Below are 26,159 nucleotides of genomic sequence, written 5' to 3' on the forward strand. Positions count from 1 at the left end.
ACAGATTTAAGAGTACCTGGTGATCTAAACAAAGACAATATGTCCTCAAAAGGAAGACTGTAATTCTAACTTTCTTACATTTTCACTACAGGAAACTCAGCCAAAGACATAACAGGGAAGATGCATCATAAGCCAGGCAAAACTTTAAAATGTACAGAATTCCCGTTAGAAGAAATGAAACAAAGACTGTAAACACCTGCAACAAACAAATAAAAACAGGAAATGCCATTCAGTAAAGCAAAATAAACAAGGTAACCTTCTTGATCAACAGTGACAATTATTATGATCAAATTAAAGTGTCTTGTAAAAACAAAGGATAAAAAAGCCAGAAAGGAATCCTAGATGAGAGAGCTGACTTCTTTAACAGCTTAAGCAGTATCAGCTGAGCAGGACCACTTTCCTATAGTTTCACAAACACATTTTCATTTAATCAACTTGCAAGACTTGTTCAGAAAAGCTTTGGTCAATCCCTCTACACCATTCTCAATATCTTATGTTCACTATATCCATCAGGATTAAAGATCACTGTATTCAAAACATGTATTTTTTTCCATCCATATAGTCTCCTGGAAATTTTTCACCTTGAAGACAAATGTGAGATCAAGCAACTGAACAGCAGCTGAAACCTGTCTCAGACATGTAGAAACAAAAAACAAGATGCAAGGGACATGGATGCAAGGGACATGGTTTAATTGGGCAGCAAGTTTATTAACCTTTTCACCTGGCAGTGACTGGCAATAACTTGCACTATGCAGATGGTGATTTGTCCTTCATCAGTTCCACGTGGGGAAGGTTTGCCATCAGTTCTTCACAGCTGATCCCTACACCAATGAGACGGTCCTCATTGCCCTCCTTCTTTGCATGATTACCAGCCTAAGAAAAGGGGAACATCATCTTCAATATGAAAACACTGGAAACCCCAATACTCCTTTCCAGCTTTTGTACAAACTACTCTTTTCTAATTTCAGTTTAGCCCTGAACCAAACTGCTATGAAGGAACATATGCACCAGACACAACATGAAAAGACAAGGGCAAGTAACAGGTTTGCCTCTTTCAACCCTGAGCACATACCTGGCTAGTTAGCTCAGTATTTAATATGGGGATTAACTGAACCTAATAATACATCACTCTTGCCACAAGATCAGAACTGCCTCACTCAGGCCCACTGAGGATCTTGTACAGATCTTCAGTGAACAGCAAGTAGCATGTTCACAGCACTGCCCGCATGTTCTGTGCGTATTTGAATACCAACAATCAGTCATTCAGGTCCTTCGAAACACCTACAGCTTCAAACTGGGAAATACTTGAGCCATCATCCCCTTTCAAGGCTTTGTCCACCTTGGAAGATTTTGTGGTTCCCCTGGACTCAATGCCATCGTTCATATCTTCATTTTATCCTTTAACAAAGTTCTCAAGTTCTACGCACACACATCTTCATTCACGTGGTTTCTCCTTAGTCAGTTTATGCCATTTCTCCTCAGTCGATAAAGCACAGTACGTTCATTCACTAAGGCCACACAGTGTTAAATATGTTGGAAAATAACAGGAGGATCTTCTACTGATCGGAACTCTTAGTAAAGCCCTGCAAACTGAAGAAAAGAAGCAGAAGCAGAGGGGTTTTGTGCACAATGAATCTCAATTACAAATAAATTTTAAAATATTGCAAATGGTCAACAGTAACCTGGGACTACATACTAATGCCATTTGTAAACATGGTATACTCCCTCCATTCTAGTTTCTAGCAAAAACTCTCTTCAAAGAATCACCATCACAAATAAACTCAGTATGTAAGCAGGAAAAATTACATTATTTGAAAGCCAGATGAGTTTCTAAATGCGAAGGGAGAGCAAGTAGGAAATTGATTGCTGGCCTTCACTTGCAAGCCATCCCACCACAGATTCACAATGGCCCATCAGTGACAGAACTGGGTGTTTCATGCTCTGATCCCATTCTCTTCGTACTACACCTGTGAAAGATGCTTTCAGAGATGTTGCCTTCACCAAAGGATACTGTTTGTCTAAGTTGCTTCAAGCCTGTAGAAGTTAATGCCTTGGTCAGCCAGCCACCAGGCCAGCCCTACAGCAGGCTGACCCTTTCAGACTGGAGGACAGGGTTCAGACATCACAGCATGCCAGTCACACTCCACACCCTGCCTGGAGCACCACCTATGCCTCCCAGTAAGGTTTCTCTCCCTGCACTGGGATCCAAGCTTCAGCAGTGATAGAAACCAGCACATCAGTTTCTACAGAAGTAGGTTTATTTACCTGGACACTTCAATAACAAGTACTAATTTGGAGGATCTACAAGCCTTAGCTCAGCAGCTTGTAACTGAGTGACAGTTCAGCCTCAAGGTAAAGAACTGTTTCCCAAATATCCTAGCACCATTACCCCTCACCCACCTTTTTCGTAAAGTAATACCAGAGAGGTTAGCATCACAAGGCAAAAAATCCATGCCTCACCAGCAGGAATACTCCAGCACTGGCTAGCCTCTTTCTTATCTAGTTCCACTTAATAACAAAGTGCCTTCCCATCTGAGCTCATCTAGCATTTCTGCCCAATGTGAAACCATACCTGTAAGGGACTTAAAGTGGCACACTGACATACATTTCAATAAATTCCAATTACAGCTTGCCATAAAAAACTGTCACCTGGCCACAGTTTTAAAATTGATCTGAACCAAGTCACATAATAAGCAACAAGAACCCCTCAGGCTCCTTGTCTTGTTCATTCTTCCTCACAGCATTTTTGCTTGTGTGAGCACCCAAGTCTTCTCTCATCTCCCTCTCTCTCACTGTCCTGCATCAGCTGTAATTCTAGCCACACTGGTGAGAACAGAACAAACCTGTAATAAAAATATTTCTGACTACTAAAATGTCTGATGGTATGTTAGAGGCGCATACATCACTACAGTTTATCTTCTGTAAACCCAAGCTAACACTTTTATTCACATTATGCTCAGCCACAGTAGTCCTATTAAAAACATTACTTGAGTAATAACTTACATATTATTGCTCAGCTGTCATAACTGCAACAACAGTAAGTCTGAAACCCTAGTAATGTTTCAAATAAAAATGAAAAGCTAATCTGTATGTGAACAAGAGTTCAGACATCTGTCAATCTATGCATTTACACTTTAGTTTTAGAAAAGCAAAGAAAAACATTTCAAATGCTGAAGACTAACATTATTAAATAACTGCACCACTCTTGCACTTTCTCAAAATACATTTTCTTTGTATACCATTCCTGACTTATTCATACCATTCACTCAGGAATCATAATATTTATTCTGTTATTATTTTTACTTTCTAACATCTGCTATTTCATCTGCATATTATTACCATGCCTAATAGAGAATGCAAGAGAATTAAACAAGGCTTTTTGCTCAGAGGGTAATTAATTATCTGCTTGAGAAAGATGTCATTTTCAGAAGACTATTGATCAAGCATCCCTGAAAAAACATTAAACAATTTCTATACTACTATTGTTCTAACTTTTCTAGATATTAAGCACTGCGACACTGAAAACAGCACTACTCTAATTAGCAAACAATATTTGTTCAGCAAATCAACACTACATTCATTTTTTTGCCTACAATGGCTTTACCAACCTCATCGAACTCTGGGAGACATCTGACTCATTGAAGCCATGAAGTAATCTCTACGATGTCGGCTCTTGCCAGAATTAAACATGCAAGAAGCAAGTCACCACACAACTGCAAATTATTTTTTCGCAATGTTGCAAGGTATTTACTACATTAACATGAGAGGTCATTACCAACATAAACAATTTTAAGCAATCATTTTAAATTAAATGTTTTAGTGTTTTAAAACTCTTGTAGGCATCATTGTAATTCACATTATAAATACCAGGAATTCAATCTTATTCAATAAATAAATAGGATGGAAACACACCCAGGGTCAAAATTAGGTTTCTTTTATAATATACCATCATGTCTTCTAAATGGAACCAGATACAGAGAAAACTGTACATTCACAGCAACTTCCATGTTCCTTAAGCTCCACTTGCATTTCTTTAACAACTTGATTCATCTGAAGGAGAAACACGCCTGAAGATCAACATAGCATGTCTTCATATATGATTACAACACATTTAGGCAATCCTCTATTTGAGGATCTTTAAAATTATTGCAATGAATGTCTATATCCTTGCTGAGCAAATGTGTATTTGCTTTTCTTGGTTATCTTTCAGAGCCTCTATGAAAGTAGTCCATTAAGCATTTCTGACTACTTGTGAGATTCCTGTTTAGAACCCGTGGCTTATAACTGTGCATTTGGACTTCACCCTTTTTTTTTTAGGATGAAACCTTCAGCAAGTGTTCAACATAAGTGCAGTCATCATAAACCAACTCATTCTTGGGTAGTACAGTCGAGCTCCTTGCTTCAAGAATACTAAGAATTTGGAATTCTAAACATGAAAATCTGCTCCCTTGGTAAGATAGGACTTTATCCCAGATTTTTAGTCTACTTCAGTCTTCACAGTATAGTTAATTGGGATAAGAATGTGTGGCAAAAGCTAATTCTATACTTACCTAATGCAAACAATCACTTGTTCAAAGTTTATTACATTTCTTAAAAGTTCTTGTACTTTCAGCTGAATAGATGAAATGCAATTTTAACACAATTAAGTTGTCAGTAACATTAATGGACAAGTATTTCAGAGGATATTTAATGTCGATGCAGAGCATTCAGTAGCTAAAGGTACACTGAAAAACAACAGAACACATGATAAACAAGCATTATATACCTTAGTTACTTCTAGAAATAATGAGTTCTGAGTAATCCTGATGTCTAAGGAGATGCCAGTTTCAGCTGAAACTTTTCTTACAGTTGGGGTATTACTAAGGACTTTCTCCTATATGGACCCTCCACTAATGTGTGAGCTCTCAGAGCAACTTCTTCACAGCCAGAATGATTTACACAACTTCTCTTCTGTACCCAAGTAACATCTGCACAAAATTTGTTGAGTCTTTAGCATCTTTTGAGATCTGCACTTTTGTAATAAACCTGATTGCTGATTGCTACAGGCCAAGTTAAAAGTTGGCAGAAAAGACACAGACACACAGTGTGACTTTGCAAAGTTGTTTCCCTAAGAAACAAGGCTAAAAAATGCAGTCATGATTTGGAAAAGGACACTTCCTTCTCTGGAACACCCTTTTTTATTTTGACATAAGCAGCAATATGTGCCAGAGACTCTGCTAGTATCCAAACAATACTGCTTCACTAAAATCTGAAAATGCTGCTAGGGAATCTTGTTGGGTTTTTTTACCCTAAACTAGATACACGTATGTTCCAATATTGATATGCCTCAGCAATAACATATTATGTAAAAATGAGTGCTACATATTTAGGCTACGCTTTCTCAGTCAAGCAGAAAGATTAGCTTGCATGCATTTGATTGCGCATCCCTGCTGCTATTACGTTGTTTAATATCCTTGTGTTTAGCTCAAAAAGTTCCTAGAAGGGAGGAGGCATATACATATGCCTGATGTATACCCTAAGGTCGAGCAGAGAAGGGAAAGCATCAGAGAGGAAACTGCCAGTGCCACAGTTAAACAAGCCAAAGAACACAACCACAAAAGGACTGTAAAAGATAATGAACCAGAAAACACATGCTGAAACACTCAAGGTTATTTCTGCTCTAACAGTTAAAGAGGATGAAACTACTGTTTTCTGTAATGTACTTGGGCATGATAAGCACAAGCCAATGTTGCAACTAGCACATGATATGTGATGGTAACCCAGGAGGGGATCGCCACAGATCCCTGTCAGAGGGAGTGTCAGGGCCCCGAGCACACCAAGTCCTTAAATGCCATAACCGGCCCCACCTGTGACCCCCACCAACGGGCCCAGGAGCCATTTCAGCTCAGGATTGTCCCCCCAGTCCTGGGCTGAGCTATGTCGTTGGCCGCTCTGGGCCCAGGCCTGTCCTCCGCTGCTCCTGACCTTTCGACCAGACCCGTCAGATTGATGTCGGACCTCATTCATCTGCTGGTGCTGGTCTCAGGATGAGCGGCCCACAGCAGAGCCTCAGCCCCCAGCTCAACCTCCCACTGCCGCCTCCTGCGCTCCCTGATGAGGGAGATCGTTGGCCTCACCATCAGCCACGACCACGTTCTCACCCCAAACGATAAAAAGAAGTTGAGGAAATTTAATGATCACGGGAACACCCGAACAGCACAATGAATACGGACTTCTGTGTGTCGCCAGCAAGGCCAAGAGCAGGGATGAGGAGGTTACTCTGAAACACTGAATCAAACACTATCAGGCTGGTACTGAGGCAGCAAACTACAAGATAAGGAGCAGCCCAAGGCCTTGTAATCAGGCTTCTCTTGGGCAAGATGACAACACTGACTTCATCCCGCTGAGGGGAAAAACCTGTAAACCAGATGCAGAGGGCTCACCTGCAGGACTGACTGTTCAACGATGACCTTAGCAGGCAGCTGGGTGCGTTACGAAGTAATAACTGGCATAAGAAAAGATCCCTGAGGGGAGGCAAAGCAGCAATGAAAAATGGTCTTTGCAATCTCCACAGTTTTGAACAAAACCATGGCTGATGCTAGCAACAGTGCTCTGCGTGCAACAAAACCTATGCAATATTTCAAAACAGCGCAAAAACAGAAAACTGTTTCAAGACAGTTTGTAAGGCCATGCATATCAGTGGTTTGCCACAACTCATCAAGCTCATTGACAACACATAGAGAAAGTGTTTTTAAATGGTAACTCAGTGAGGATATCATCACCTGTACCAGCACTCACAAGATACAACAGGCAGTCTGAAGCTCTCCATTTTCCCAACGGATATCTTGCATACTATATGGAGGTCTTTGTTTAAATTATAACATCTAATTTCTAATGTGGATGTTATTACTTTCCCGTATGTCACTTTCTGGTTGTTAGGAAGCCAACAAGGAAGAAGCAGATCATGTGTGAGAACTGAGGTGAGGAGGAAAAAAAAAATAGTACCTATACATCTAGAATAAAGTTCATGGCTAACAGTGGATGACCTATGAAGAAACAACATATAAAACTAGCATGCGTAAATGAAAGCAGACTAACCTGTCCCTTAAGATTTCAAATTAAATATTGTTCATCTGTCATCTTAGGCACACTACTGCCACACCTCAAAGCAGTTACCTGCTCCTGCAGATCTTTTTCATTTCCATCCTTTCCAAATCAATTGGCATCCTTAAGTTCTAGGTCTTCTTCTTTTTTTTTTAATCAGTAGTCCTCTTATTTTATTATGAACTTATCTTGCAAACTGTTAAGTGCCTTCTTAGACCTGCTCCTGTTAATTTAGCAGGGACTGCATCACACTCAGACCCCCTATATATTCAAGACATCTTTTTATTGACTTCCAAAGCTATCAGAAATTATTTATTGAATATTGCTTTCCCTTTTTACCTACCTTCAAGAAAAATAACATCAGTACAATGAAATTTAGTTTAGGAAAGGCAAACTCTACCTTCAAAACCAAAATCTACTGTAGATCTCTCAAAAGTATTTGACAAACTTAGAACAGTTTCTGAGAGTAATCTGAGAACAGGTTAAATTAGAAACAGAGCGCGCACTCCTCACACTAAGGTCTTCATGGATTCTGTATAGTTTTCCGGCTTTATTAACTGTTCATTTATGCTGGCTGGTTTTATTTAAGCATTCTATTGCTGTCATAAAAGCAGAAACAACTATGGAAGTAATAACGCTAATAGTACTATAACGTTTCAACATATTTTTGAAAATACAATGCATGCATTTCATCACTTCTTATTTTACATGTGACCTCTCTGAAAAATAAAGACTACACCCACTACAGAAAATATGCCAAAACTATAGAGAAAAAGCCAATGGTCAGGTGTACATTATTTATATAACTGTATAATAGTTGTACATAATTCAGGTGTGCATAATTATCACCTATAATATCCATAAAAACCAAAACACTTGCTTGGTTTTCATGATTCACTCACCAGAAAAAATTACATAGCATCCTCTATATAGTCTTAGGTACAGTTATGGTAAGAAGAATGTGGAAGAGGTATTATTACTGTACTACTATTAAACTCAAGATTCTGATTTTCAATGCTTTAAATTCAAATATTTGACAAGAATGAATTAAATATTTAAAAACCATACCAGTACATATTGAAAACAAGCCTAAATTTTAGGGATAATTTCCTTTATAATTTAATATTCTTACTTTATTTTATATAGTCGCACATCATTCAACAAATTGTCAGATTATCTGAACACTGAAAGCTTTAAAGCCCTGTATGGGAGAGGACCACACAGTGGAACTGTCTACAGCCAAACACACAATAAATAGTATGATCCTAGATGACAACATCATCTATGCTCTTTTAATTATACACTCAAATGTACATCAAATATTAAAAAAAATGAAGCAAGCAGGTCTTTAGATTTAGTAAAAAGAATAACAGAGACAAGCCACATGCATAAAAACTGTATTACTGTAGAGAAGGGATTTTTTGTTGATGTTTAAGACTGTAATGAGAGAGAAGAAACTCAAACTGATAATCGGAGGAAAAAGTCTAGGTTGATCTATACAAGTTCACTGTAGATTAGAGGTCTTTTCCAGGGTGCTTCGGGCCACATCTAGCAAGCAAGAGACAGACAAGTCCTACCAAGAATAGGTCAGGAACTCAATAGTTGCAAAAATCTGTACGCAGAGAGATCAGAGCTTCCCTTTCTCTTTGACAGAGGAAAGGCCTCAGCTTTCATGCTTTTCTGGCAAGTAGAGGGAACATGGCCAACTTTCTTTGCATTCACCGGCCAAGTTCTGAGACAGTCTCTGCCTCAATTCAAACTTTAAAACCTTTATTGGGATGCATATGGTTGCTAACAAAACAGAGCTTTACTGTAAGCAAGATGGGTAAGGTGGGAAAACCAGGAGAGAGGCTATTGGTTGTTTTTTTAAAATTATCCATTGATTTCACTGAGTTAAATGCACCTGAAATATTTGGGAGAGTTTTGGTAAGTGTAAATTCAAGCAAGAACAGCAAGTGAAGAGGTTTGGGGGTTTTTTTGTTTGGGCCTTTTTGATCTTCTCAATAGCATCCTCCGAGCTCAAGGGAACAGAGAAAAGCTGATAAAAGACTGAGAATGGCATTACATAGCAAAAGAAAATAATCAGAGCACCATGTCAAGTCAGAGGAAAGCACATGAGTTTAGAGTGACTCACGTACAGATTAGATACTTAACTGGCCATCATAGTTCCAATGCTGTTATGCAAAACAATTTTCCCTTGCTTTGAATTTGCGCACACACCTTCCTCAAATATTTTTACAGCTCTCCCACTAACTTGTAAGTCAAGTCCATGCAGCTTTCTACAAAGCATACAGTTGAGATGAAGCTCAGGGGTGCATAGAAGCTGTTATACAGGATGATACTGTGCCGTTATAACTGTGGTACGTTATCTTTTGTCCTCAGAAATTTTAGCCTCAATAACAGCTTTATGTACCTAGCCAAGAGGACAACTGACTGTTAAGGACAAACATTTTCATTATCAACTTGCATAATAGAATAGAGTATATGGAACAAAATGAGGGGATGACACGAACATGGAGGTAAGCTTTTGGCAAAGCAGAACAACATTTGCAAATTTTAAGAGAACCCGCAAACTTGCCTCTTCTGGAGGGGTGGATGTGAAGACCTCCTGACAATGCTTTGCTGACTATGCATCTCTACCATTCCTATGTCTATCGGGTAACAAAACTCCAAACAGATGTTATGATCTGAATCTTGAAAGAGAATACAGGCAGGCATAGTAGTCTAATACTATACAGACATTTGAAAGATGTTACTGCATATTTTAACACTGACCTGTTTTATAGCCTGCTGTCTAGGGAACTGTTTATTTCTACAAACCACTACTGAACCTGGCTTGCAAATCTAGAATCGCATTTCAAATAGTATGGAGAATTAATTTCCAAACACACTTCACAGTATTGCTAATTCTTATAGTCATGTACTCAGAGAATGCACTGTTTTTCTAGAAGCCCCTAGTCATACCATTATATAATTACTCATAATCTCAGTTTTAAAAACAGACCATTTAGTTATAAAAACAAGAGGAATATGGAAACAATAAAGGCTTAAGATAAAGACAAAAAAGAAGGTTCCATATTTATTACTTTTAAGCCAAATTAATCATAGAAAGGGAAGGATAATGAGGATTTGGAGCTTGATGCACTGAACAGTTGGTGCTGACAACACAGTTTTCATAATAAAATCAGTTTGTTGGCATGCCCCCAGAATGGATTTGATTTGAGTGACTAGAAAAACCTGTGAAAATAGATTTCAATTGTAGATATTATCCATTTATTAATATCAAAAATTACCCATTCTTTTTTCTGATTCTACCAAAGATATCTAAAATTTTAGTATTTCCTTACTTTGGAAAAGTAGGAAGGACCATTTACACTCCAAAATGTTGCTGATTTCCAAGAAATTCCTATTCCTTTATACAAATGAAACTACAAAAATTTAATGAAGAGTTCCTATTTTCCCTCATTTCAAGTCATTATATCTCCTATTACACAGAAATAAGAAGATTTAAGACAGAGTTCCAGAATTTGCTGCACAAACGTAATCACAAGCAAAACATTCTTGCAAAAAATGTTCATAATTGAGTGACACAGAAATTCAGTTAAAAATAGAACATTTGCCATAGCTCAGAATTTGTTGGAACAAGAAAATTTCAGCTGACCGCTAAAAAAATAAAATCCATTTAATAATTTAAGAGACTTACAAACCCTTCTTACTTATGGCCCTAAACTAATGTTTTAAAAGCATATTATTTCTTTATAGCAAATCCAATGTGTTTCCATAACATAAACAAATTTAATCTGTGCAACTAGATTGGTAGTTGACAATATCTGGTTAATACAAACAAGAAAGAACAGTATTAACATTATACTCTTTCACTATAGAAAAGTTGGCCACTAAAGCTAGATTTTTAATGACCACAACATTCTGATACCAAGGTACTATGTATATACTTAACTTTATTTCAGGAAAGCTAGATGAGAATGGAAACAATTGAATAGTGCATTTTGGGATTCAACTGTATTCCCAAACAAGTTTAAACTCTAGATCTTCATCTACAAATGTTTTCTGGTTAAGTACCAAGAAGGCTAGTTTGGCTTAGCTAAAAAAAAAAAAAAAAAAAAAAAGAAAAACAACACACAACAGAACAACAACAAACTTCTTCAATTTCCCGCATCTAAAAAAACCCAAAAACAAACAAACAAAAAACCAAACCACATTTCTGTTTCATACTGCAAGCTAGTTCAACCATATAGTAGAACCTTGTAATACAGTCTCTGACATCTGTTTTAATAGGGGACCAAAAGGCAACTGGATAGCAAAACCTGTATTTTTTACACACAACATATTTCTGCCAACATGGAATAAGTAACGCAATAAAAACAACAGCATCCAATGTTACATGGATTTGGCCTAAGCTAATATAATTTTCAACGGGGTAAGAAGAAACTATCCAGAAATACCCTGACAGATATACAGGTTCAGATTCAAGGTTTACTGTTCCTTAAAAGAAAAGAATTATATAAAGTCAACATCATGACTTTTCCAATGTTAGGAAACCTCTCAACCTTTCAAATATGAGGTAATGCTATACACGCAGCTGGCATTTTTAAATCTCTGCTTAATTAGTTGCACAGTAGATGAGTAGACTCTGATGTGTGTAAACACACCGTCAACCTTTTATTTGATTTGACTCTTTCAGCTGACAGCTTTTGCAGGTGTCCAGTCTGCAGCAATACAAGGGTATTCTCACTGAGACAAGTATCTCCGATAGGAACACACCCTGAAAATAGAGATACTCCTTGCTTCCATGCACATAAACTCGCACTGCAGGGAACTGAAAGAACGCAACCATTGAATATTCTCTTGTGGAAAGCAATCTGTAACTCCACATACCACAGTATCAGGTAACAACTGGCAATATGCTAATACCATACCGCGGTTACGTCAAACCAAAAGTACCAAAGACATATAAGAATGTAATGGTACCACCCTCCCCAAGTATTAACCACTCCCTCTTGCAACCTAACTCTGGGTAACAGGACACAAGACTCAACACTATGGAGAAGGGAAGGGAAACTGGAACACACCTAGAGCAAGAGCAAAATTCGAAACGGAATTAATTACTACCGGTGGGCAGGGAACATAGAGCAGCAATTACCACTTTCCAACAGTGCCCTCCAACAGCCCTATCTTACAAGAAGAACAGATCTTTTTGAAAACAAGCAAACCAAAACCAAACACACAGAACTGAACCATTAAGTGTACTTATTACATATTGGTGGACATATCAAGACTATTCAAAGGAACAGTATATTTCATTTGGATGGTATAACTTGTTGAAATTGTTATACAGTGACAGGTGATGAAATAAGTGATAGCTACTTTCTGAATTTGTCCTATGAAAGTAAAAAATAAAAAGCCCCATAGTTGGACTTATATATTTAAATTACCCAGGCTAATGATATTAGAAATGCCTCTAAATAGGATTGCCATGGAGGTTTTAGTTAATGACACATATGAAACCATCCATTTTTATAAAAAGTTTCCCCATATTTCATTTCTATGTCTACTGAGTGAACACCACCGAAGTGGAATTTCTTGTTTATACTTTGCTGAATTAAACCACAGAATAAGAGCAGATGTATATTCAAATCAATAACAGCAACATTTTGAGTGGTTATTAAGATTAAAGTATTTCCAACATAAGCAGCTGTCCAACTGCTTGATTTTATTGTCTCTATTTTTGTTGTCTCTTCTATAAATTCACTATAAGGAAAAGCAAAAACAAACAAAAAAGGTGCAATCACAACAAAGGTAATTATGCAAGATACTCCCCTTTTTGTATGTCCACTTTGGGGGAAAAATACAAACAACAGACTATTCACAAAAGTAACAGCTGCACTGAAAAATTTCAAGGGCTCTAGAGGAGCCACATTAAGAAATATTGTTAATCTAAAAAATGCTGAAGTACCACAATAATGCAGAAGTACCACAATACAAAAGACTTCAAGAAGCATTACCTATCTGGTACTCTTTGACATCTTTGCCACTCAAGCTTTTACAGAAAAGCAGCCCACAGCGTAGCTGAAGAGTGAATGTGAATTGCAGAACCAAACAGGGAGGCAGCCTGTTTGTCAGCCTCTCCTGCAGCCAGAAATCTAGGGGGTTGCAGCCTTAGACAGATATTCCTCTACTTTTACTGCTTCCCATAAGCCTGTTGAACTAAAATGGGTGCAGAGTAAGCAGAAACTCAAAGCTTTCACAAGAAATACCTGCAATCAGATTATTTTCCCACAGTAGAAACAAGGAATATGCTCACAGAACATCTGATATATTTGAAAGTCATCGGAAGTGTCAATTTTTCCAGTAAAAGTTAGAAAAATACTAACCAATTCTTAGAAATCTCTGCCCATCAATGTAACAATCTGATTATAAATGCATTCTAACATACTTGTCTGAACTGAACAAAAACTAACTGGTTGAAAATACATATTTGAAAAATGTCAGAGCATGAAAATTACCTAAAATAAGACCAGAGGCAGAGTACTGTCTTCAGAAGGCAATTCAGCCTGGATATTAAAACACTGGGTTTTCTTTTTCCTCTGCAATTTGGTACATAGCTGTAATCCAAAACAATCATAGCAACTCTAAAGGAATTAAAAAGGAGGCATTCACGTCAAGAAAGTTCCTCAAGAGGAAGTCTACAGGTTGTTCTTTAATGTGAACTGTTGCTAGTGCACAAAGCAGTAGCTACTCTGCTACATGACCCGTTTTTAGCTTGCTAAATTCCAAAGAGAAACCAAGTTGGGTTTCCCCAATACTGCTGAAAGATATTTGCACTGCGACAGAAAGAAATTAACCTAATCCAAGCAACAGAGTTTTGTACTTGGAGTAAAGGAATGCATTATGAAAATGTTAGAAAGAAGATGCAGTGTAACAAAAACCTCAAATACCAGCGATCCCTGCAGCAGCATTCTTGCTGTATGCTGTAGCACAGACAGAGAAAAATACTGTGGGAGGAGAGGTCTCGCATCAGAGCATTGTCTGAAACAGCAGACAGCGAGGTCCTACTACACAAGGCAAGGTCAATGCAACTGAGAGTCATCTGTTTCAGAAAACACACTATTATTAGATGCAAGTTATGCAGCACTTGTGCATACTAATAGAATAAAACCATTACCCCAAAAATAAATGTTTTCAAATGGTAGCTTCAACTTTGCACTCTGATTCCACTTTTTGCATCTCATTTAAAACATTCAGATGAGTAACATAAAGAATATTGAAAATACCCAAGTATTTCATTTTTAATTACCTATTAAATGTTACAACTGAAAAATACAATAATGTATTTTTTTTAATGAGGTGGCTCCACTGAAAATGTCATAACAAATTATTGAATATTACTTACTGATAACAACACAGAATAAAATGTATCTCAGAGTTGACAGCCTATTCAAACTATTACGATATGTCTCACACTACTGTGAGTAAAATATTACAGTAAATATACTGGCCTACAGAATACACTTCCTTGGACAAGACTCAAGCCTGCACCGCCTCCATACTCGAAAATTATGCTGGAGTACCTAAGTTTCGGAAGTAAAGAAGGCAGAAGGCAGCTCCCTGAGGCATGTCACATACTCCACAAGGTGTGTGTCCCTGCTACTTTAAATCTTTCACTGAAAGAGCTGGTATTACCCGCAGCACCATCACTGACACTTGATAAGCTGGAGAAGTATAGCAGGCTCTGGAAGAACCATAATTCTGGTGGAGAGTTGAGCTCATTCCTTCTAGCTCTTGTAGTTTACCAGGTTTTGGTAACTGATGGCACATCTAGCTTTTGTTTGAACATGTTGGATTATTTATGAATGACTAGGCAGTTAAGAAGAGAGTATTGTGGATGGCCTAGTTTAAAATCAGTGACATTAATTAAGTCTTGCATAGAGATGTCAGCATGAGAGAGTATATGAAACCACCAAGGACTAGACTTTGATCCCACAGTGACATATTTACAAATTAACTCCACTGTTTCAAGTAACACCAAAATTCTGGGCCTCAAAAACAGAAAAGAAAGATTAGAGAGCTCCCAATATAGGAAATGCAAAGAAAAATTGTCATCACTTTATCCTCAGCTCTTAAACACAAGTCTCATTTCAGTAGATGGACGTTTTGCTAAAAAAAAAAAAAAATATAAATAAATCAAAGAGTGAAATATGACCAATACCTGGCAGAACCATGACTATGGAAACCCCACCCACAAGAAGATATACGTATCGGTTTGCCAAGACAAATAAAGCAGTATGCAGAGTAAGCTGGACTGCTCTCATATAATATGTACTCAGTCATGTAGGCCCTCAAGTACACGTGCAACAACTCTCTTCTAAATGAGATTAAGAAGGCTCAAGAAGGGACAGAATTAACCTAAGGAAAAACACAGATTTCAGGCTAGCATGGGAATAGCTTTCTAAAACAGAGCCATTTTGAAAAGTATTATTTAAAAATTAATCAGACTGCATAATAAAGGTACAGACAGCCATTAACCTGCTGTCTGCGTAATCAAATGATAGCCATTACTCAAATGAAACCATCAATGGCTGCATTGTCAACAGGCATGAGAATAAGTCTGTCCATGCTGGAGCTGCGTGATTCGTTCCAATGTTTCAGTTACTGGTATTTTTGAAAAGTATATATAAAACAAAAAAGATGTGAATTATTGCTAATAACACTATCATTGTAATTCATAAAGTTTAGGGCTCATAGTCATGACCCAGCATCCATTTTGCAGTAGACACTGTACAAACAGAAAACAAAACAACCACCCTTGTTCCAAAGCGTGGTCTTTAGTGTTTTAAAAGAAGAAAATGTTAAAGAAATACTTTTGTGAATATGCAGGTAAATAAAGCTGATCACTAAAAAAAACTTAATGTTTAATGAAGAATCTCTGTGCAAATCATGGACTTCTAACGAAATAATAGATAATTGGTTTTTGTCTCCTTTATAAATCAAGTCTTCCTTTAACCAATTCTTGTTTCAAATCCAAGAAGTATTGCTAAATTACAGCTGCTCTTATTCAAGAAAGAAGAGCTGCTAACTTGAGCTAAATGTTTCCAACCATTGTAAGTGTACCACAATCCTTCATGAACAGTTACAACTGTCACTTCTGAATAGGTGCCTTGCTTCTATACTGGATTTCAGTGCAGGTTCTACTCACTGGATCTTAATATTAATATTTCTCTTAAATAGAACAGCCCTTTGATACAAGAAATACTTCTCCTATGGGTACTCACAAATAGCTCAAATTGTTTCACAACATTCTTTTGGATAACCTATATACAGCAAATTTCTTTTTCTCATTTTACAAATCTCCCAAACCTCAAATTATCTTATCATCTCTTTCATGAACTTGTTCTATGATTTCCAGTAGATATAGTTTTCAGAAATTTTTTATTCTGCAGTAGGGCTTTCATGTTTCTTGAAGTTTTACTCTGTTGTTTTGGGGTTTTTTTCCTTATTATATTGTTGGAACTCTGACTTGAACACTACACTTTTATTGGTTAAGATGCATCACATTAAATTAATGTGAACTGAGAGGACAGGAATTGCACTATCTGGTCTGCAGTCACAAAGTCTTAATAACAAAACTTCTTGCCATGTGCGAAAATAGGAATGAACTCATTACAGTATACTAGATGAATACCTCAATATGGCAGAACACGAATAAATTCTGTTTAGATGACTAAAAAAGACTTTAGCAATCCTTTGCAAATTTACGCACAGACTGGACATGCCCTTTTAAGACTTGGGCATTTCTCTCTGAAGCACTTCCTAATACACAAAACGTTCTGTCTCTTTCTGGTTTTACCTCATGTGTTTCATCGATCCCAGATTCACTTAGGTGTTTTTCATTTTGTTTTTGTAACGATCACAAACATAGGTTGTTTGCCATTGACTTTTCACAGTATGACATACCACGGATCAAAGATGATTATCTTCAGTTGGAAACCATGACTTCTTAAACTACATAATGGTCACCGCTTTGCAGTAATTGCTAAACAGCTTTTTCATAATTGGAAGGTTCTTTGATCCCCTTTCAAATATACAAATACACAAAACGTAAAGGACTGAAATATTTAGCAAACTTGTGTCATACAAATACAACAGCAAGCCCAATTCTGTTCCTCACGGAAGCGTCCTACTACAGAACAGGAAACGTTTGATGGTTCCCTTGAAGTACAGCTGATCTTTTAGGCATTTCTCTACCACTCCACCCAGCTGTTACACCTCCTTTATCAGAAGCCTAGTTCGCAGCCACCTGTATAGGCTCTTCTCTGTATCACCTGTGCTGGTGGCATCCCAAGAGTGTGCAGCAGAACTGATAAGCATTGCACCCAGCCACCCTGGTCCTGATCTCACAAACACTTCAGTGAAACTACTTCTGTAAGTGTTTGCAGACTTAGAGTCTCAACTCAACCGCCCTTCACGGAGCAGGCCAAAGAGAAGTCTGGAGCTGGAAGGAATGCATTTGCCCTTCTGCCTGGGCGCCAGGGCCCGCAGCACCCGCAAGAGGGGCTCACCGAGACCCGCCAAGTGGGGGGACTGAGACATCACCACCCCTGGCGCTGGCAACCAGAGGCTCCTTCCAACGCCAGATCTCCCACGAGCTACACCGCTCTTGTCGGATTACAATCAGCCAGGCTTTAACGTAAAAAAAACAACTGTTCGTACAATCACAACGGGTAAAAAAAAGAGAACGGGGAAGCGAGGGATGAATGTATAACAATTTGTAGCACGTGGGATAAGAGCAGCCCACCCCAACTTGCTTTTGCGTTTGGGATTTTCATGGAGCCTCCGGGAGGAAGAGGGGGAGCCCTGAAGCCGAAGGTCAGTCGGGGAGGGCGCGGGCACCGGGGGGCACCGGGTCCTCCCGCCGGCGGCCCGGGACTGCGGAACATGGCCGAAAGCGGAGCCCCCGCCCGCCCCCGGGCACGGCCGCAGCGGGCAGCTCTCCGCGCCCCCCCCCCCCCCTTCCCTCCCCTCCCCTCCCGGCTGGGGCCGGGGCTGCCGAGGCCCTGCCCTGGGGAGCCCCCGGGGGAAGCGCCAGCCTCGTACGGGAGCCGGGGAAGGAGCCCGTGAAAGCGGGCGGGGGTGAGCAGGGGACGCACCTTTCAGCGTCCCCCCGGCATCTTCCTCCTTTTCCTCCTCGGGCGGGCCGGCCGGTGACTCTAGCAGCGGCGGGGCCTCAGCGGCGGAGCAGGTCTGCGGGACGGGGCCGCCCCCGCCTCGCCAGCGCTCCGCGGCCGCCGCTGCCCGGGGCGGCGGAGCGAGCGAGGCGCCTACCCCGACGGGCCGGGGGCGGGGGCTGCGGGCGCGCACCGCCCCGCCCGGCCGAAGGAGGGAGGTGCCGCGGGGCAGCGCCGCCGGCTGACTCAGCCGAGGGGCCGCCGGGGAGGGTTCCCCCGGGACCGCCCCTCCTCGGCGGCGGGGCGGGGGGATGCCCCCCGCCGGGCGGCCTCCCCCGGGCCGGCTCGCTAGGCACATCCCCCGCTCGCTAGGCAGACGAGACCGGCGGGACGCGGACGTAGCTCGCCGCGGGCAGCTCCTCCTGGTCCCGCCCGCCCGGCAGCCCCGCGCTCGCCCAGGCAGCGCGGCGAGGCGGGCGCGGGGAGCGAGGCGCACGCCGGCTGCGCGGCCCCTCCGCAGGCCGCAGTGGGTGCGCGGCCCGCAGCAGCGCCGCGCCCGCCGGCGCCTCGGGGAGAGGGACGCGCGGTCCGCGGCGGCTGCCCGCCGCCGTTCCGCTCGCTCCGCGCGGCGCTTGAACCGCTCCACGTCCTACGGGCTTGGCGGGTGACCCTGCCGGCAGCAGCAGCGCCCCCAGGCTACGAATTCGACTGCTCTCCCCCGCTCCGCGTGTTGCGTGACCGGCCATAAGAGACCAGGCGGCGCCCGCGGAGGGGATCCCCGAAGCCGGAGAGCGCGCCCCGGCACCCGTCCGGCCGCGGGTCGCACGTCCCGTGTCCCCCGGCTCCCCCCCCCCCCGCACCTCGCCGGGCCGCCGCCAGCCGCAGTCGCCCGCGGAAGACCTTCCTCCTACCTCCCGCAAACCGGGCGGCGCGCCCAAGCGCCCCAAGCCCCGCGCCTCCGCGCCGCTGAGTAACGGCGCCGGCCCAGCGCCATGGCCGCGCGCGCCCCGCGAGCGAGGGCCGGGGCGGGGCGGGGCGGGGCGGGCCGGCCCGCGGCTGCCTCACCGCATCGGAATGCCGGCGCGCGCCTCCGCGCGCCGCGCCGCGCCGCCCCGCGCCCCGCGGTGCGCGAGGTGCCGCTTTCGCCGCCGCGGGCTGCGGCAGCGGGAACCGCCGCTCGACGCCGCGCACCGCCTTTGCCCTGTGCCCCGCTGCCAGCCGTTCTCGCCGCGAAGGGAGAGGAGGGGGAAGCACCGCCCTGGTTCCGTCGGCGCTGCGGGAAGACAGGGTTTCGGCGAACGCGGCTTGAGCATCTTTGCGTGCGATCTTTTTCCACGCGGAGTGCAACGAGAAAGAAAACCAGCCTCATAAAGTTTCACCTCAAAGGAAGCATTCTCGCTTTTAAACAGGCGAAAGTTGGCCACAGATAACGCGGTGGTGTTTAGGACATTTTTATGTGAAGGGGACCGATTCTCATAACTAAGGTATGTGGAGATTGTGTCCCCGTGCACAGGGCTGTAAAACTTACAGTCAATTTACGTCGTTCTCTTCCAATGTAAGGAACTCATGGTTCTATTTTCAAAGGGCAGAACAAAGCCGAACGCTTGAAAGTCGGATTTATTACTATATACTCTACTCTGTTACCTCAGCAAACACTCTGCACCTCCTTGCGATAATTTTCTTCTGAGGATAATACGACGCTGTTGATGCCCTGTAGGTAGTAATCACAGCGGAGAAAGTCTATTAGCGGTTCAACATATATATCAAAAGAGTCAATGAAGTTACCCACTGAAATTACTACAGAAATTATGTATTTTCAACAAGTTGGGGGGCGGGGGTTTAACAGATTAGGTCAGATATAGTGTTACATAGATTTAGTCACTTACAACTTCCTGGCTTTACATTTATTGTCTATTCCGACTCTTTCAGTGACTTACAGGCTCTTATTATTAGAATAGTGAGAGAAAATACATCCACTATAGTAAAGCACCTTGATCTTTTTAGCAGTGTAACATCAAAATCATTTCTTGCTTAGGAGACATGAGACATAGCCAGTCTGAACTAAAACAGTTAACTCATAATATTGATCATTCTGTACTGGAATACAGTACATATTGGATAAAATCCAGGTCCTACAGAAAATGTAATATCCCCTTTGCCTCCAGCGTGGCCCAGATTTCATTCACTGCATATAGTACCCCCAAAAATGCCATAATACAATACTTTGCAAAAAAGTAAAATTTGAGTAGTCAATCTTTTTCTTTTCCAATTCACGTTTTGTCTGATCTGTATATTTTTCCATACTTCCGTATATTCATACACTGAATACTGACCCAAAATACATTAAATTAATAATACTTTAGTATACTTTACATTTTGTTAGTGTCAGAGGCAGTTACTACTTTGTAACGAATCATGCAATAGGTTTTCAGCAGGGCAGTAGTGACAATGAATTATCCTCTAAACACACAGGCAACAGGAACCTTTCCATGGAAGCTTTTTCCAGTTTCTCTCTGCTTTTCCAGTTGTTTTAAAGAGTGCAGGAAAGTTATTATCACATTATTCCACTGGAAAATATATATAAATTTTCCTTCACAACATGTTCACACTTTATTTTTTTCAGCTTGCAAAACTCCAACAATAAAAGATATCCTGTACTGAAAAGAAAGTGATACATTTTACAGAATGCAAAATTTGGAGAAATCACCATATCCTTGACTCAACAAAAGACTAAGGCATCTGTCTAACTTCAGGCACACGTCAATGGGACAACTTAGCATACCAGCAATCAATAACACGCTCAATCCATTTGTTGCATTAAGGATTTCTTCCCGAGATCCAGATCCTAACCTGTAAATTGAAGACTTCCACATTTCACCAGGACACTGGAAGATTACTTAATAACAGTAAGATTTTCGAACACCATGATGGTGGAAGATATAAAAAAATTATGTGAAACAATGTGAAAGTTATGTCGGGTACAACAGGTGCTCTGATGCTCATTTCCCCTGGGATGAAATTCACTTCTCTGTATACTGTAGGAAAGAAGAAATTACCAAGGTTACAAAGCTGTAGGACTGCTGACGTAGCAGCTCTCTTCCTAAAATATATTTATGCAATTGATAGTTCAGAAATTGCATCCCTGAAAAGTATTGCAGACAGAGAAAAGTTTAAATATGAAGGAATAATGTGCCTAGATATATCTAACAAAACAAGTTGCTACTTAATATTTTTAATGTGACTTCCTTCTTTAAAAACAAGTCAGAAGTCATAGGCAGATCATGAGAAAGATGAAATTGCATCCCAGTTACACATCTACAGTTGAGACAAGCCATCTTTCCATGCCAGCAGAAGTACATGGTCATCTGAGGTGCTGCAAGCAGATTTACTTGGGAAGAACCTCGTTTCCTTGGGGACATGTTGGAAAGCTGCCTGTTAGAACAGTTACCCAGGAAATCTGTTTGTCTCCGTTACTGTGAGATTCATCAGATTTGGACCTCTCTTCCTGGTTGTACGCACAACCGGGTAACTCCCCCTCAACAAAAGTCACTGACCTTCTTTCAAAACTAATTTATTCCCGAGGTGGGAGAAGCCTGCAGGCACTCATTAGCATCCAGGACTCCGCTTCCTCTGCGGGTAACTCCTATGCCTGAGTTTTGCGGAGGTGAATTTTGAGCTGCTAGATGACCTCAGCACTATACAGATGAAGAAGATATTTTTTGCTGCACTGGACTTGACTCACGGTTTCTTTTTAACATTCTTGGCCAAGCAGAAAGTGCTTTGAGAATGCTTCAATTTTCTTTTTTCTCTCATTGTACGTCAGTATCCACATGTTTTCATGAGAACTAGCTGTTGGTCATCATACTGTACCCTACGCCATCAGGCTTGACCATATAGAAAGACCAAACATCCAGCTCAAATTTACCATATTGCTAGATTCACTAGCAACACAAAGTGAACATTTAAGCTCTAGGTGGAGATTCAAATATGAAGTTTCACTAATCTAGGATTCTACATATAGTATTTATAGGTAGGGAAAAAAACTGGACTTTCAGAAAACGTTGATGTGTCTTGTAGCTCTTACCACCTAACAGTCATCTCCTGACCGTGTATTTTGGAGTGTGGGTTACAAAATTGATTTAGAGATGAACTTCAAAGTGATGCATAAATATTAAATTCCACAAATTCCTGCAAGATGGTAAGTATTATTCACATTATACAGATGGGGAAACTAAAGCAATGTGAGTTTATTTGGGCAATTTTCCCAGCGTCGGGAAGAAAAAGTAGCTACAGTGGTAGGATCAGGACTCAGGAATACCTGGCTTTTTTTTCCACGCTCAGTCTGAACTATACATCATTTGCCTAAACCCTGCAATATAATATATAAAGGAATATTTTGTCTTTAATCATGGTATTCTGTAGCAATATTTTCAAACAATTTATTTAACAAATTACATAAAACACTTAAAATATGCTTTTAATTTAAAAATAGCCAAAAGGTTTTTCCTTGGGCTTTACTCCAAAATTCACCCTTCAGCTAGGACTAAAGAAAAGCATGCACTCTTGCGCACAAGCAGACAGAAATTCTAAAAGAATATTAGAAACACATGAAAATAAGGGCCAAGACTGTTTTCTTAACTGCTCTCCGGTTTCAGTACAGCAAAATTTTCATTAATTTACTAATAGATAGAATATTTCTTGTGAAGGAACGCATAGGCCTTATCTGCAATTAATTCCTCATTCCATTAGACCAATTATCATTCTACACAAGTGCAGCCCATGGACGCAGGGTAGCCCATGGTGGACTGCTCTCTCAGGGCAGCTCAGCTCTCTCTATAAAGCACAAGTTTATTTCCATCGTAAGATGATTCTTCCCTATGAGAAGAATTTTTACAGAGAGACAGTTTCAGTTAAGACAACTATTATTTTAGTAAAAGCCCAATTTTGAGACTATTTTCTTGTGATTGCTAGATAAATAATCAAAACCAGTAAAATTTCTATACTGTTTAAAAAATATAAATATATGGAAGACAAACTACTTGAATTTTAGAAATTGTTTTTATATTATTATCTCTGGACTGGGGGTTTCTTATCAGGCCTGCTATTCTATGAGTGTTGCAGGGGCTTTGTAACTGTATTAAAGATATAATGTCACTTTATGTGATGTGAAAACTATTTTGCCCATCTGACTATTATAAACACCAGCAGTAACACAGGCAATTCTGAAAGCCTAATGAACATGCTCAAAGACTTTCTGACATTTCAGTTAGGAATAAAAAAGTAAACTAGATAAAATAAATAACTGTCTAAAAAGACTAATAAGCTGAAACACTTAATTTAGAGTTTTGGAATTGACATCAGCTGCCTTCTTTCAAATCATTAGTAAAGTCATCTTCCAATTAGTCTTTGGAAGAGATACAAAAGGTTTTGGAGTAAACTTAAAAAAAACCCCATGCATTATTTTCAAATATCTCCAAGATAAAACATTTCTGATAAAGTTAATTAATTATAAATATGGAATAATTGCATTATCGCTTTTTTGGCTATACAAGTTTTAGTCTGACAAATTTCATATTTCAGTGGAGTAACTCCTGATATAGATCAAATTAAAGGAAGCCTTTTATGCCTCAACTGTATTCCCATCATATAACTTAGCTATATTTTTAGTATCGATTTTTGCTACACGATTATTTCATGACAGTTTTTTAAAAGTTAGAGACTATATTAGAATACCGGTGTTCAAAACACTGGAAGAATAACTCTTGTTTACATCATGTTACAGTTCAGGCATAATGGAAGTCAAAGTATTAATACTCGTAATTGAATCATAGAATGGTTTGGGTTGGAAGGGACCTTAAAGATCATCTAGTTCTAACCCCCCTGCCATGGGCAGGGACACCTTCCACTAGACCAGGTTGCTCAAAGCCCCATCCAGCCTGGCCTTGAACACTTCCAGGGAGGGGGCATCCACAGAGCCTCTCTGGGCAACCTCTTCCAGTGCCTCACCACCCTCACAGTGAAGAATTCCTTCCTAATATCTAACCTACATCTACCCTCTTTCAGTTTAAAGCCACTACCCCTTGTCCTATCACTACACTCCCTGATAAAGAGTCCCTCCCCATCTTTCCTGTAGGACCCTTTAAGTACTGGAAGGCCACTATAAGGTCTCCCTGGAGCCTTCTCTTCTCCAAGCTGAACAACCCCAACTGTCTCAGCCTGTCTTCATAGGAGAGGGGCTTCAGTCCTCTGATCATCTTCACGGCCCTCCTCTGGACTCGCTCCAACAGGCCCATGGCCTTCTTATGCTGGGGGCCCCAGCGCTGGATGAAGTACTTCAGGTGGGGTCTCACCAGAGCAGAGTAGAGGAGGAGAATCACCTCCCTCAACCTGCTGGTCATGCTTCTCTTGATGCAGCCCTGGATATGGTTGGCTTTCTGGGCTGCAAACACACATTGCCGGGTTACGTTAAGCTTCTTGTCAACCAACACCCCCAAGCCCTTCTCCGCAGGGCTGCTCTCAATCCACTCATTGCCCAGCCTGTATTTGTGCTTGGGATTGCCCCAACCCATGTGCAGGACCTTGCACTTGGCCTTGTTGAATGTCATGAAGTTCGCACAGGCCCACCTCTCAAGCCTGTCAAGGTCCCTCCGGATGGCATCCTTTCCCTCAGCGTGTCAACCACATCACACAGCTTGGTGTCACCAATAAACTTGCTGCGGGTGCACTCAATCCCAATGTCCATGTCACTGATAAAGATGTTAAACAGTGCTGGTCCCTCAGGAATGCCACTCATCACTGGTCTCCACTTGGACATCGAGCCCTTGACTGCAACTCTTTGAGTGCGACCATCCAGCCAATTCCTATCCACCAAGTGGTCCCTCCGTCAAAGCCATGTTTCTCCAATTTAGAGACAAGGATGTTGTGCGGGACAGCGTCAAATGCTTTGCACAAGTCCGGGTAGATGATGTCAGCTAATAAATTTAATAGAATTGAATACTACACCATAATTTCCTGTTAATTCTCCCTAAAAACAGAAGATGGACAATACATATCTATTAATAGATTAATCTATGAGAATTTGGGGGTCAACATTAGAACATAAATATTAGCAATATTGAAGTGGCAAGTAATAAACAGGGACATTCAAAATCAAATTATAAAGCCACAATGAAAATGTATTGAGAATCCTGCTTTATTACTTTCCTCATATAGTCTCAGATTTAAAATTTCCTCAAATGTAGAGTAAGTCTTTAATACATTTATAATGATAAAATGTGTTGTTTCTTGAGTGAAATTACATTCAAATGGTCCCACCAGGATGGAATATTTTCCTGAGCATCTAAACAATAAAGCCTGATTTATCTAAGCTTATTAGATGTGTCTATCTTTGTATAATCCCATTAATTGTCCAGGTTCACCTGTTTAATCCTCTTGAACAGTATTTTATTTCTAGGCTTGTTTCTCCTGATTGACATTTTCAAGGAAGCTTTACCAAAAGGCAGTTCTTCTATCACCTCAAAATTGTGCCTTTAGTTTGAATAACAAATTATTTTTGTACCCAGGGATTCACTTCCTCCACAAACCAACAAATAAGCCGACTTACCCGTGCTCTGTCATCACTTGAAACAAGCAGCCAGGACAATGATTTATTCATGTAATAAATTATAAAACCTGTATTGTCCTTAATGCCCATGTCTAAACAACAACCAGTCTACAGGGTCAATTCTGTTCCTTTACTGGCAACCTGCCATAGTATACATTTGACCAAATCCAAGAACCAACACAAGAACTCGTTTAGGTAACCGACTAGAACTGTTAAAGCCATAACATATTTTAAACATTCATTTATTAATAGCTGAAAAATTTGGGTGCCAACACAGTGGGCAATAATAT

General features: G+C 40.7%; 1 protein-coding gene across 4 annotated transcripts in view; it reads right to left on the reverse strand.

The window, feature by feature from the left end:
• The window catches only part of PLCE1 (phospholipase C epsilon 1), a 165,165-nt gene extending 146,784 nt beyond the window's left edge, over window positions 1-18,381 (reverse strand). For all 4 annotated transcript variants that reach the window (XM_049809586.1, XM_049809585.1, XM_049809584.1 and 1 more), the window contains exon 1: window positions 18,249-18,381. The gene's annotated coding sequence lies outside the window, so the exon portion shown is untranslated. The remainder of the gene's footprint in view (window positions 1-18,248) is intronic.
• Window positions 18,382-26,159: the final 7,778 nt, after the last annotated feature.

The sequence above is a fragment of the Accipiter gentilis genome, chromosome 9 (genome assembly GCF_929443795.1).
Source record: "Accipiter gentilis chromosome 9, bAccGen1.1, whole genome shotgun sequence".
In the NCBI taxonomy this organism is placed as follows: Eukaryota; Metazoa; Chordata; class Aves; order Accipitriformes; family Accipitridae; genus Astur; species Astur gentilis.